The 13,121-nt window shown below is 41.7% G+C and overlaps 2 protein-coding genes across 4 annotated transcripts in view; one reads left to right on the forward strand and one right to left on the reverse strand.

The window, feature by feature from the left end:
* flrt1b (fibronectin leucine rich transmembrane protein 1b) overlaps window positions 1-661 on the reverse strand; it is a 29,104-nt gene extending 28,443 nt beyond the window's left edge. The window contains exon 1 of the mRNA XM_005723072.2: window positions 395-661. The gene's annotated coding sequence lies outside the window, so the exon portion shown is untranslated. The remainder of the gene's footprint in view (window positions 1-394) is intronic.
* The window catches only part of macrod1 (mono-ADP ribosylhydrolase 1), a 142,406-nt gene that overhangs the window by 62,522 nt on the left and 66,763 nt on the right, over window positions 1-13,121 (forward strand). The window lies entirely within an intron of this gene.

Below are 13,121 nucleotides of genomic sequence, written 5' to 3' on the forward strand. Positions count from 1 at the left end.
ACACACACAACAGCTCACATGGGGAATGCAGGGAGGGAACAGGAAAGAGCGATAGGAGGGATGAGAGAAAACATACAAGCGGGAATTCTTTCTCTTTACAAAGTATAATCTATGGCTTTAATCTCCCTCTGCCTGTTAACTCTCCGAAGCCCTGCTTCTCAAATCTCGGACTTTTTTTCTACTTGTCTGCAAAAAGCTTGGTCCAGCAGATAGCTGCACAGATGAACACACACGCAAACGCACATTTATATAAACGAGGGCAGGCGTACGTATTTGCAACACGGAGGGAGTCTAAAGCTGGTTGGCATCAACATCTAACCACGATGACAGACTGACAGCACTGAACGAAGCGTTTCCTCTGCAAACGCAGTCACCAACACGAACCACATCATACCTTTTGTTGCCCCTTTTTCCGCCTCTCTGGTGCTCGCTCCCCTCAGGGCATCCTTGTCCTATCATCCCCCTCAAGTTAACAGATTATTTCTGGGTGTCCGGTAAGTCCCGGCCAGCGGTCTCTACAGCCGGGGCGAGCGCGCCGCAGAGGAACGGGGACGCTCGGTCTGTCCGCACCGAAGCTCCGCGATGTGCACGAGTTATCTCCCACCCTGTTGTTTCACTCTGAGCTCCGCTGTGGTTAATGTGTTTGGAGTGTGTGTGTGTGTGTGTGTGTATGTGGAAGAGAGAGAGAGAGAGTGTGTGTGTGTGTGCCAGAGAGGGGCTAACCTCGAATAAAGTCCAGTTTTTCCCTCTCCAGCGTCCTTTCGCTCTCACTTCTCGCTGTCAGCCAACAACCAAACGTCAACTTCGCTACTTCAACTCCAAAACGTCATGTCATAACGTTAATACTACACAGTCTCTTCCTCTCTCTCTCTCACTCTTTCTCCTCAAAAGAGGTCCGTGTCTCTCCCTCAGCGCAAAACAGCGGCAATAGGTGCGACTAATCTCTATTTCCACCTCGCTTTGTCCCCCAAGTCCTCAGGGCGCCTCCGTCTTTTTAAATAAACCAACTGTGTTCAGTAACGGTTTGACAGGTGTCGCCTCCAGCGCACGTTGTGTCCTCCTCCTCCTTCGCCTCCTCTTCTTCATCATCTAGAGCCGAGACTGCGCGTGATGTTGTTTTCTGTTGGTGTGTGTGTGTGTGTGTGTGTGTGTGGGGGGGGGGGACTCTTTACAGCGTACAGCGGCTCTCTGAGCTCCGTTACAGGGGTTCAGGAGGTCGCAACGGTCCAGCAATTACCGACAACTCACCACGCATTAGAGTGACAGGTGCACAGACACACACCCACGCACACACCCACACACTCACACACAGGCTACACAAAGCACCGGAGACTTTAGCTGTTGGGGCTTTGGGGGCCCCCTTAGATGGAAAATGAGTGGATTAAAGCCCTCGAGGAAAAGGAAGGAGAGAGGTTTCTCACACTTGAGAAAATGAAGTAATACATATTATTTATATAAGTCTGAGCTTTAATTTGACCCTAATCATAAACATAGAGTCACTGGCATCATTGTGTGTCAGGACGAGTCAAAGGCAGGGGTCCTTGAGGCATAATGACTGTGAATCAGCTCGGGGTTAAATTAATTCTGATGTGTTTTCTGACTCTGTGACCAGTGAGTTTTATTTTCCTAAGAGGCACACCTCACAATTAATTTGCATTTATTACCTTTGTGCTGTTTGCTCACTGAGGAGTCGCCACAGCTTAGGCTTTTATTGAATGCGAACACAGCAATTTTAAATGTTGCTTTCCCTGACAGAAGTTGATCATGCCAGACCGAGGTGCAAACATTGGCACACCTCTGTCCTCTTCAATCACGCACCCACCCACACACTCTGCAGCTCATCTGCACACAGAGCATCTGTACAGGGCCTGTGTGGGCCCCTTGGGGCTCCAGGTGCAGGTGCAGCTACACCACCAGCACCCTCTGGCGCTGTTCCAGAGATGCGGTAGTAGGACTTAGTCTGATTCATTTTGAAAGACTCTCATAGTCAGACTCATGGAAACAATCAGAGGGACTGGGGCAGATTTCCCTAGCAGTTATTTTATCTGCTTAAAAAATGTTATTTTAGAGTGTGTCTGCTCTAATCTACCACTGTGTCATACTGTATATTTGACCCACACAGTGCAACCCTGAAAAACGTCTTGATTTCCATAATACTATTATTATATGTTTTTAATGTCATCTCTTGAGACTGTGTACCCGAACACTGATGTTCTTAATCAATACACGAGTCCATCACAGCGAGCCATTGCTAACCAAACCTTGACACCCATCATGGCCACACAAACGCCAAAAAAACCCAATTTTACCCTCACATTAGTAAAAGTCTAATCATAACATAAGTACTACTAAATTAATTATTTGGAAAAGTGTAAGTTGTGTTTTTCTGCCTGTGAGAACAAAACCGTTTACAATCAAAATCTCTGTGCAGGAGGCGCTAACAGAAACCAATCAGGAAATGAGCAAACGAACGTGCCATGAAACTATCAGTTGCTATAGGGAACAATGAGTATTCCCTGACCGATTGCAAGTGGTTACTGGACGTTACTGGCTGTTGCTGTTGAATTGATTTCTAACCCATATTCATGTAGGCCAAAAGACCGGTCAGTGACCTCATGGTTACCACTGGTATTTTGTATTCCAGACCAGTTGTTAAATGATTGCAGGAGGTTGCTGATTGTCGCTAAAAGAAAGACCTATATGGTCCTGCATCGGAAACCTTGTGATTGCAGCATAATTTGTATTGAAGATGCCAACTTGTCTGCAAACAGTTGCCAAGTGGTTGTGAAAGTACAATGCAAACTGCAAATGGACAATATTTGCCTTCCAAGTACATGTTTGGCATTTTGAAACACAGTGATGTAATAAGGTACAACTTTTATTTTGAATGCAAAGTGTTTCAGTCGAGTGTTTGCAGACCTGTCGGCGTCTTTAATGGAAACCATGAGCAGTTGCCAAGTTGCAATCTGATATGCAACCAAAGCAGCTATACCCGAGAACAACTATCAATCGCCCACAATCAGTCGACTTATTAGATGACACACATTTATCGTAGAAACCAGAGGTTGTCAGAGGATCACCGACTGGTCTCTAGGCTTGTGTGGCTGAATTTGTGTAGACCCCTGAAGGTATTTATCCATAATAGATATTATAGCGTCATCATAATCTAGCAACCATATATCAGCAGGCTTTAGCATTTATGCACTTGTAACACTTTATAAAACAGTTGATCATTCTAATTCAATTACATCTAATTTAGCAAATATTATTAAATACTTCATATGTCTAAATTGTCATGCTTACAGTGTCAGTATCACTTACATCATGTGATATGATAATTTATGAAGTCAAGTGTACTGTAATTATGGAGTGTAGCAGTCTCTAGTAATGGTCGTACTTATATATTCCTTCTGTTTGTGCTCTAAATGAGGCAGTGGGACGTGATGCCGGATAATTATTGCTTAGCTATTTAAGTAGTCTGGTACTATAATAATGCTAACATTTGACATTTTATGCAGTTTTATTTATTTTTCCACATATAGTATAAGCAAAATATTAGGATAAAGGAAAGTGTACAATATTGTAAGTCCACTTGTGGATAGACGCGTTGTGTATGTTTGAAACATCCACATTTAGCAATCCAGTTCTATATATTCTTCCCCCTGTCTTAATACAACAGTGTAATGTTGACTGATTTATCATTCTCATTCTGTTTTATATTGTCATATAAAGGAGCTTGAACCTGACTTGAGAACCTGAAGTGCAATACAGTTCAGTTCAGTTCAGTTCATCCTGCTACGTTTACAAAGATTACCCTTGGTTGTATTGATCTACATCAGGGTGTTTCTTATTGTGTTTTTTCCCCCTCTCATTTTTGTTGAAAATGTTCTTAAATAGAGGGAACTTATTAAAATCAGGTTACTGTTTTTTCTGTTTGTTTTATGGCATTTGTAATAAGAAAAATTGAGTTATTCCTGCAGGAACTATTACTGTGTCTGTGGTAAATCACTGTAATTTATGGTGGATTTATCCCTCGTGGTATCTGTTTAACACCCCCGTTCAGGCAATTATTGTCTTAAGTAAAAGTAGGTTAAAGGATTAGCTGCATGTTCCCCTTCAAATATTAAAAAACCAAAAAAGTTGTAGCCACAAATGGCAAACAAAATGGCCCAGATTATACCAAAACAAATGATACACAATCATTTCAACTCACTGATATGTAGATTTGGCATGATTGATGAAATTGCTCTCTGCATAATAAAAATTGCATTAGCAGCTGCTTAATGCTTAATACTTAAAATCTGAATATTATCAATATTTACCAGTGCAATTTCTGCACCAATAATTGTTGGTTTGTTGTGCAATATTGTGGTCATTCTGCACTGGCTTAGCCAATCAATACTTAAATGCTCATCTCTGATTGTTTAGACCACAAAAAGCAAAACAAACCACTCTTCTTCTTCAGGCTTCCCTCAGTCTCATTGTACAGACTTTGCATTGCCTCCTGCGTGACACATTTGCATGTTGGTTATATTCAGAATGGGTTCCCTGTATGTTCATGCTAATAGCAGTGATGGCAAGCTCAGTAATTTTCTGAGAGCACTACTAAAGATGATATCAGCCTGTCAAGTCAGACAAAGCCTTGAGCCAGTATTATCTACTGTGCAATAATTTTAATCTAAAGGGGACCATAATTTATAAAAAAAAATAACATTGCGCTGTATTACATAAGATTTGACACTAGTGAATGACACGAGAAACACGTGAGCAAAGTGTTTGCTGAGGTTATATATAAGAAGTTGGGAAGCTTTTCATAGACCTCTAGTATCGCCCCCTGCTGGCCATTAGAAAAAATAATATTTAAGGCATTTCCACATTGGCCTCACTTTTCAGTAAGAGGCTACATCTCTTCAGTAGAGATTAAAATATAAAATACTGAATTTAGTAATTAAGCATTTATGGTATAAAATAGTGTAAAATGATAACAAATGGCTTTGTGCAAACTGGAAAAAGCCCAAATTTATGATTTACTTGCACAGTCTCACCAGAAGCAAGAAAGCAAAACTGGATCAACAGATGTTCTCTTAATTAATTCAAAGATCATTTTAGAATGATAAAATATAAATATTTTGCCAAGCATGCAATGCACTCTCTATGGTAAAGGCAAAAAAGAGCTTTCTCTGCATCATTTATCTTCGCCTGTTGTTAATGTTGCCTCACTGATTGCAGGCATTTGAATTTCTACTGTAAAGTTGTTGAGGAAGTACGCGGGCTGTTGCCAGCCGTTATAGTAACTGTAGTCAGAGGAGGATTTACGACAAAAAAATGTAAAGTACCCTTAAATACTTCTACCCTTCAGCTGGCCATTTCCCCAATGCATTACTGCTCATTTGCATAAAGTTGAACTCTGGTCAACTTCCTCCGTTTCCAAGTAATCTGAGAAACCTGCTCTTGTCACGCTTCATCTTATCATTAATTTAAAGTTACCAGCTGCTTCATGTCATATCGCCACTGCAAGTGTGAACTATGGTAAGAATGCACAAGCAATTAGCAGTGTTGGGATCCTCACTTATAAATCTATGTTAACACTACATCAGTGCGTACAAATGCACATTTTGGAGTAAGGTGTTTGTTACACACAGGTGGGAACAAGACTTTGTGAAGCTTAAAAACATATTTCTAGTAAGTAAGGTTTGCCAAGAGGCCAAGGAAAGCCTATAAAGCAGCGTAAACACAGGTGCAAGAAAAGGAAACACAATAACACTATTTCTTTTAACCCAGTTTGCTTGCATTACTTGTTTAACTCAGTTTAGGTTATAGTCCACCTGTACTGATGCTCAGGGTGGAGCAGGACAAGTTAAAAAAATAGATTATTAACGATTACTTAATACAACAGTTGGAGTGTTTGTCATTAAAGGCAAATCCTCTTATGTTATTAATTACAAGATCAGATTGTTTTATGTTAAATTTGTCTTCCTCGGTTTAAAAGGTGATGGTAAAGAATCAAATCTGCATTTATCCTGCAACGTAGCTCAGGCTTTGTCCTCTCTGACACAGGGACAGCAGCAAACTGATTGACATTCTCAAGTGGTCCAAATAAATGATGGCTAGAAATTAAATGACTGAAAGCGCTATAATGGTGTTTAGGACAAGTGGGTAGGAGAGAGAGAGGCAAGCGGGAGAGGGAGGAATACACAAACAGGTTGCACTGGGGCCTGGGGAATAGGAGGGAGAAGCAGGGAGAAAGGAGGAAAAAAAAACGAAAATAAGATGGAAGGCCATTTAAAGGAAAGACACACACTGGCAAAGCTGGTTTAACACAGGGCTACAAAGTAAATGTTACCCTGTTTTCATCATTATCATCATTACCTCCGATTTCTAACACAGTCCCACAGAGAGAGAGAAACATTCACACACACTCATAAACGCGCAGGTGATTAAACACAGTGAGCTAAACACAAAACGAGAGCCCATTGCCTCTCCTTAGTCTCACTCTTACAGCCAAATTCTTTCACCACCACCTCCTCTCTCTGGCCAGGTTTTAAGGCATGTAGCTCCTGTCCTTCACTGATGCATCAATCAGGCCTCTTTCTCCCCCTTTCTCTGATTACTTACCTCCCAAGAAAGAAGAAGAACTACACTCCATCTTGTTGTTTTATGTTCCCGGCAAATTTAGCCCTGTGTCTCCCTTCTCCACCCTCAGGTCTCTTTCACTTTGTCTCTGTCTCTCTCACTCACTCACCTCCATCATCCCCTCCCTCCCTCACGCTCTCTCCCCCCTCCTCCCCGAGCCTTTCCTCTGTCCCCTGACACCTCGCACTCCCCTCCTCCACCCCATTCTCCACTCCCTCCCTGTCAACCCTCCCTCCCTCCTCCCGTCTCTTTCCTTCTGTATGTAGTTGTATAACTTATCACCCTGATCCCTTTCGTGCGCGATAATTGGTGTGTCTCTGCAGCAGATGCCAGCGCGCGTTATTTGGCGGCTAAGCATTAGCTCTTCCAATTAGTCATCTAATACCAGTAAGAAAAAGAAACTCTTGGCCTCTGCGCTTTCAGCACCACAGGAGCAGAGAATTGTGTGTGTGTGTTTGTGTTTGCTCATGCAACAACTGTGGCCAGCTCGTGCACACACAGTTACACTGTATCCACACACGACCGGGCAGAGGGTACATGTGGGTTTTAACAGATGGCGAAACACTTTCCCTCGAGTATCGACATTACTCTCTCTCTTTCGCCCTTACTCCTTCTAATTAACTAGGTTTCAGTAACAAACCTTTGGGCTTTGCCATCACCATGGTTACCCAAACACTGACTGTCTGGATTTGTATATGTGTGTATCTGTGACTGCTTGAAAGGGTGGTGTATGCGCATGCACGTCTTGGTGTTCAAACCCCCTTTTCCTCCTGCACCCTTCTGCGTATGTGTTTGTGTGCCTGTGTGCTTCCACGTATGTGAGCGTGTGTGTGTGTGTGTGTGTGTGTGTGTGTCCACGTCTCTGCAACTGCGTGATTGTGCATGCACATGGGTATTTTGGTTGCTTTGATGCCTTTGTTCCCCCCACAAGGGAAAACAAAGGCATCAGACCAGAGGCTGGTTCAGACTCAAGCACCTATGTATCTACACAGAGAATAACAGGATTATATGGGATAACTGAAAATGTGTCAAAGATTTATACATTTATACATTTTTCATGTAAGACGATCTTAATAATTATATAATTCAATGAATAAAAATTACAAGTTGAGATTTTTTTTTTTTAATGGTGAGATGAAATGAAAATCATTTTTGCATTTGTGACAGGAAGGTACAAGGTGAATTTGAATTTGAACTTGGCTCCCCTTCTTTGAAAGGCAAAAATAAAATGGAAATAGGATGTTGGAGTGCATATTTTACATCTTCAGCTACCTGGGCAGTCAGTACAGTGTAGCTCTCCATGCATTGCCCACGTGTCATATATTACCTACAAAATAGCAATTCTGTGATACTCGGTGTAGATAATTAATCACCATCCTTGTATACTTGAAAAATAAGATAGCACTTTCCCTGCACTGTGGTGTCACAGTGTGCGTATATGTATTATTATTATTATTAGTCAGTTGGAATAATGTGTCTGATTAATGTGTCTGATCTAACTTGCTCTCTAATTTGCTTTCCCCTGCTGTCCACCACGTCCCCCCTGTGAAGTTCTTATGCTTCACTATAACTTAGTTAACTTCCATTGACGTTAATCTCATTTTATTTTGAAAGGCACCACCTTAAGGAATTGGTAGTGGGATCCATTTTTAGCATGGTCTCTGTGTTTTTAATAAAAGTGTTCATATTGCCAGAGTACTGAAAACGTATCTCAAAATGAAGTGATATGTAATATCACTTCATCTTTTCCTGCGCGCTGTTCCAAATATTTTGCCAAGAACGTTAACAGATACAGGTAGGTCCACAGGTTTTTGGCCAAATAATAAAAATAAAAAGATTAATTTTTACCCCAGTTACTTTCGAACCTCTGAAAAATCAGATATATGACAATGCCAGTGAGTGCAACACTTTTGTCACACTCCTTGCACTTCAGTCAGAAACTCATTGTATGATTTAAAAATGCACAGTGGTGGATTACAGAGAGAAAACTCAAGAAAAATATGCCACTGTCCACAAACTTATGGACCTAACTGAGCAGAGTATCCTGATCCACAGATGAACTCCCGACTGCAGCTGGTAGTCCTTGTTCTGCTCTGAAGCCTCCGTGAGCTTGAGCATTTTAACCACTTTTCCACCTGCCACAGGTTCTCATTAGAGTGTCCCTGCAGCTTGCAATGGATCTCTGAGGCAGAACATGGGCTACTGTCACCAGCTGCAGTCAAAGACTGTCGATGGAGCTGAATGATATTGAAAACCTCCACATCAGTGATCTGACTAACGAGTCAGCCAGTCAGGAAAACACAAGGCAGGGAAGGCTGGGGCTAGCTAGGGGATTCTCCAATAGTGGACTGATCGTGGATGGAACCTTTTTCTTGGAGTCTTGATGCATTCAAGTTGATTCTGTTCATCTGGACGCTGGTTTGAGCGCGGAGTCAAGGAGGCCATTTACGTGAAAAGGGAAAGACCATCTCTGAATCGAGGAGGGGCCCTAAGGGTACATCTGTCACCATCTTACAATGCTGTGATTGCAGAAATTCCCCAACTCTCTGTGAATGGTACTCATGGCCATTGATCAGTGGTCTTTGATCAGTGGGTTTTGGTCAGTGGTTGTTGATCAATGGTCATGAAAATTTGCATAATTAAGATTAAGGAACTGACCTCCCAGCCCATTGTTCCTTCAGTGGGCTGGTTTCAGTCATTATGCAAATGTACTGTTTATGAGATCGGGGAAACCTGCAGTCAGCTGAGACTGAAGAAGTCACTTGGATGAGTGACGAAACGTTTCTCCCACAAAACGCTACGTCCAGATGAACAGAATCAACTTTTGGAGACTTTTTCTTGGAGGTATTTAAACATGCTAAAATGAGTTGCCAGTTACACTCTGACTAGTCTGCCCCACTAAAGTCTCTATGTTGGGAAATTCTGCTTTGCAGCCGATACTGAAGCAGAGAAATATGCTATAACTTTGAAGGAAGGATAAGAAATCAGCCCCATATAAGTATTCAGCGTATTTTTCAGGTGGTGCAGTGAAGTAAAGGCTAATAAATAAACAAAACAAAACACTGCTATACTTTCAATATCTTTCAAATGAATTAGGTCATACAGAATGTCGTCTGTTCATGTCTGAAGGCAGCAGTTTTTATACTGGTCATCAGCTTCCTCTGGGCTGCATCAGCCTGCCCCCACGATCTCTCTCCAAGAACTCTTTGTCTGCTTTTGTGTGTCTTTGTCATCTTGTAGCTTCACACACGAACAGTGACGGAAGAGGGAAGGGAAAAAAAAGAAGTGCTTGAAAGAAAAATACACATCCAGCCTACTCTTTTCCCTGTACGGACATAACTCGCTGCTATCTGAAATGGTAGTGACTGCCATCTTATTAGTACTTTTTTTTTTTTTTTTTTTTTAAATTTCTCAAACAGACATTATCATGTGGGAGTAAGACATTTCTGTCAGCTCTAATAGAGCAGCCGACACAAATCTCAGCAATCTAAAACATCAGGTTTTAGTGTCATTCCCTCAGAAAGAAAGAGGACTTAGTGCACACAAATAACAGCCGTAGGGTTCCAGAGGGTAATGGAGTAATTAAACACGTTGTCATCGTTGCATTGTTTCTCTCGACTGCCGGAATTTCATTATCACTCTCTGTGTTTACTGTGTCTTATTGTGATTAATGGAAATGTTTGGACATTACCTGACACTGATGTAGCCAAGGCATGTTGCAGGAGAGGAGGTGAATAATTTGCTTCCAAAAATCGTTAAGTTACAACTGGTCCCATTTGACATGCCTAAACACTCTAAATCTGTTTTTACAGCTACTAATGCAGTCATTAGCGATGAAGTAGCAATGGGATTTGCACTTCTTTGATGACACTGGGTGTGTTTTGGATTCTATAGATTGACACATGGTGACACCTACCAGTTCAAACTTGTTTTTACTCGGTGGCTCAGCTGTTTAGCTTTCTGTCCTCCCAGAAAGCTAAACAGCTAAAGTTCTCTGGAGCTAAAGAGGTAAAGGATAAGAACAGAAAAACTATTTAAGAAGAATGCTTGCTATTGGCCAGATTAGTCCAGAATTATGTTGAATACAAAATTAAAATAGTTTTTCTTTTTAAATCTGTGATGGAAGAGTTTAAAAAAAATGTGGTCAACATGTCAGACCGGATACTTGTTTAAAACTCAGTTTCACAGTAATATGTATTCCACACTCATTCTGCAGTGCATGATTATTATTTGCTGTTAAACTATATCTGTCATCGTATCCACACTTGATGCAAACAAAGTAATATCTATAGTTAGGTGTAATAGGGTTTGGTTCCCGTAACTGTCAGTGTCAGTTTCCTAGCAACCAATTTACCCATTACTAAAGTCAAACAGTCAGAAAGACGATTTTTAAAGTCTGTAAAATATCACGCTTTCATATTCTGAATTTATCAAATTACAATGTGTGAAACAAATCTCTCATAATGATGCTCATTTTGCCTTTTATTTGATAGCTGCAGATAGCCAACAGGAAATGTGGGAAAGACAGCAGGAAATGTGATGCAGTAAAAGGTACACCTGGTTGGGAGTTGACCTGGAACATTGTGCTGTTTTGCATTGCACTTGAAAGTTTTTGTTAACCCGCAGTGTTGTCGTCTCTTTGCTTTTGGCTACAGCTGGCAGATCTACAATGCAGCTGTCCTTTGGCGAAGATAGTACAGCATTTAGCCGCTATACAGTTAGGTAATTAACCATGGACTGGTTAGAGATTAAAACAAAGGTAACGTCAGTAAATATTGGTCTTGGATTCAAAAGGGTGGAAACAGACAAATTATAGGTGATTACTTTGCTCGGTAACTGCTCTGTGTCTTGCTAACAAGTTCACCAAATCAGCCTAAAACAAGTGCTGTAACAAGTTTCCACTGTGGGTAAACAAAATCAGTTATTCCAGCAAATCCTGATGTCACAGTCGGGCTCACCAGTTCACTTCAGCACCAGTAAAACACCGATAACTGTAGTTTTGGTCCAGCTCTCCCTGTCAGAGCTGCAGTCTGTCTCCTTCAGGCAGATTTGTTGTTCTTTAGAAAGGAAGCTTTTCACTACTCAGGAGTCCTGGCTTCATATGGCCCGGGGCATGTTAGTCGACACAGACGAGTACTAACAAGACCTAGTGGGGGATATAAGCCTTATGTACAGCCTGCAGCTAATCAGCACATGATGAACGGGTGACTTAATGGAGATGATTTATCTGTCGGAGGTTTTCCATCTGAACGAGCTTTATTCAGGTTCATCATTCGATCTATCAGCTCTTAGACAAGCTGTGCACCTGAGACAGTTTCACACTGTCACATTAAACTCCTTTTTTTTCCTAAGAAGGCTTGATAGAGAGTAGAGAGAGTCACTTTGGGAGATCTTAGTGAGACATATACAGGGAAGTGTGCTGTGTTTAAAGGGTGAAATTAAGTGGTATTTACAATTAATGAGGCAATGGGGGATGGTGAAAACGGCAAAGACTAGAGAATCCTCGAGAAGGAAAGACATCTGTGGGATTTAGCTTCTCTTCCTCGCTCTCTTAAAAACCAGCTTGCTTCATGTACAGTCTCAGTGCGTACCCAGTTGGCACAATGCCTCCTGGCAAGGATTAGCTAAAATGAGAGCTGTCCCCTGTGTGTTCATACGTAACTTTGAAACTGTCCCTCGCAGAACGATTATGTGCTTATCAGATTATCCTAACATGTTCACAGCAACCAAAATAGGATGCATGAGCATAGGGGGAAAAAGAAGAAACTTGATTTGTATGAGTTTATGGTACGGTTTTCTGGAAGCGCTGCAGATGTCCTCAGGCTAACACTGCTGAGTCCACACGTTCATGGATATGCGGGTGAGAACAACACTTGGGTATCACATATGTCAAAAGCAGCCACAGCCAGCATTATCACCCTGCCAGCAATTTACACTTACAAGCATGTGCAGTGACTTGATTCGAGTAGGGAATGATTTGGAGCATACTGGCCACTCATAGATACTAGTATTTATTCAGCATTTACCTTGCTGCAAAAAGAGCTCATTATATTCTTACTTTGTTTAAGTTACAGTCACCTCCTTGTTATCCAGGTTGGAAGTCGCTCCTTTTTCATAAGTGAAACACAAACTGAACCACATTACCTGTTTATTTTTTGTCACAGGGTAGCTTATTATTCTTTGGACTGTAGCCTCAGCGTGAGTTTATTTATTAGCTTCGCGGGCCGTGAAGTTACTCGTTCATATTGTGCTGTGCTTCTCAGCCCTCGCTGACGGGACTCCGAGCCTGCTGGTTCTCATTCTATCCGTCTAATCAGGGACCGAGTTACACCTGCGATGCCACGTGGATGCAATTAACTGACTGGCTTGGAAATAGTAGCAGCACTGTAAGCCCTGAAAACACAAACTGAGAGCCACTCGTGTGAAGAATTGCTGACACCAATAAACCTTTTTTTCCCCCAGAAGGACAAATATCAAAACACCTCCCC

The sequence above is a fragment of the Pundamilia nyererei genome, unplaced genomic scaffold (genome assembly GCF_000239375.1).
Source record: "Pundamilia nyererei isolate P.nyererei 1_Seehausen unplaced genomic scaffold, PunNye1.0 scaffold00008, whole genome shotgun sequence".
Classification (NCBI taxonomy): Eukaryota; Metazoa; Chordata; class Actinopteri; order Cichliformes; family Cichlidae; genus Pundamilia; species Pundamilia nyererei.